This window comes from Ascaphus truei, chromosome 1 (genome assembly GCF_040206685.1).
Source record: "Ascaphus truei isolate aAscTru1 chromosome 1, aAscTru1.hap1, whole genome shotgun sequence".
Taxonomy (NCBI): Eukaryota; Metazoa; Chordata; class Amphibia; order Anura; family Ascaphidae; genus Ascaphus; species Ascaphus truei.
The window spans coordinates 309,465,849-309,467,562 of NC_134483.1; the positions used below are offsets into that span (position 1 = coordinate 309,465,849).

Genomic DNA, 1,714 nt, shown 5'->3' on the forward strand with positions numbered 1-1,714 from the left:
GCTGTTCCGGCCACCGAGATCCTACCCGCCACAGGAGTCTCCCGTGAAAAAGACTGATGTTAGAGCACTTTCTTGTTTTGGTGTTTTAATCTTTTTCCATAAGCTGGTTATTAGTAATTTTTGCCCTAACTTTCTTTTGCGTGTCTCATTTGTAGGTCTCGGTTCCATATTTTGACCAGATGTAAGCGGTTGGATGTTGACAGGGACCTGCACAGAACTTGCACCTACTGTACCGGTATCATCCAGAACTGGGGAATGAAGAACTGATCTCAGGAGAAAAAGTAGCAGCATGTAAAGATCCATCCTCTGATGGGGTAAAGTGGAATAGTTGTTCTCTTGCTGTACTCCGCAACTGATTTGATTGGCTTACATTGAGAACTAGTGCTTGTAATGTCCTGTTTACATTTTGGATTTCTTTAGGAACTTGGATAATGACTTTTTGAATTTGTGACAGTTCTGATATTGACCTTTCATGCATCCTTTCATGCAGTGACAGCATCCTTTCAAGCACTGACATCATTTCTGAATGGCGACGATTTTCTTCACCCAAGATTCGTTCTTCAGAAGCTGCAATAGCTGAGTAGGTGTCACGAGCAGGAGGACTTGAATGCTGGGTTAATCCAGGAGTGTCAACATCTTCATGGTCACTTGAGTGAATTTGTCCTTGAGCGGCAACATCTGGTTCTACAAATAAAGAAAGACATTATGAACTGCCATGGAACTTTCACTTTGTTTTCACTATAATGATAGTTGTTCTCATAGTGTAACACATAACATGATTCCATAATTTATAATTTGTGTCCAATTAAAAGATGATGCTTGAAGTAACAATGATGTTTCGACTCAGTGTGAAAGAATGAATTAAAGGTTGTTGTAACCTTACAACTCCTAGCTGATAGTTTAAAACACACACAATACATGTTGTCTGGAAACACTACATCTTCTGTGACAATAACTGATGTGACGTTCATTACATGTGAAAGGCATTTTTTTTCCATGGCAAATGAAATTCTTCAAATGTACACATTATATGTGCTGCACCTCATACACTCCCCTTCCATTCTTGATGATGACCTTGATGATCCAGGTGATGAGACATGTTCAGTGTCAGGTGACCCAGGAGCTGCAGGAGCAACTATATAGAAGAATAACATCAGAATTTAATTGTCATGTGTACATAATTAACATGAAGTATCTGTAGTGGGAGTAGTTATGGCTAAATATCAGCATCACATAACGAAATGACAATGATATGGTTCGGCCAATCTGAATATTATCCATCTTAACAAATGTTCATGTGAACCTAATCGGCACATTTATTTTAAACACCATACAACATACAATGTTCATGCATGAATGCGTTGTAAAATTAAGTGTTCTGTTGTACATACACTGCATATGTTGTGTAGTAATCTAACAATAATAATGTACATCACTACCATGACAGCAAAGTTGACTCTGCTTATAATTCAGTACCTAATTGTGGAAATGTGAATGAATGTTTTTAGTGATCTGCCTGAACATTTAAGAGAAGCAGGTGTAGCGCTCAATGTGGCTGACACTCATCAACACATGCAGTGTGTCGCTCACAGATGGTACTGGTGTGATAAGTTGGCATATCTATAAGGTAAAAATAAGTTATGACTGAACGAATGACTAACGTACGTTTTCATATACTGTATAGTGGCCTGGTGGGTGAAATTATTCAGATAAT

At 38.3% G+C, this 1,714-nt stretch overlaps 1 long non-coding RNA gene across 1 annotated transcript; it reads left to right on the forward strand.

Moving 5' to 3' along the window:
* The first annotated feature begins 267 nt into the window (after positions 1 to 267).
* On the forward strand, positions 268 to 714 carry LOC142470757 (uncharacterized). The gene is made up of 2 exons (XR_012789325.1): positions 268 to 314; positions 491 to 714. It is a non-coding gene; the product is annotated as an uncharacterized LOC142470757 (long non-coding RNA).
* Positions 715 to 1,714: the final 1,000 nt, after the last annotated feature.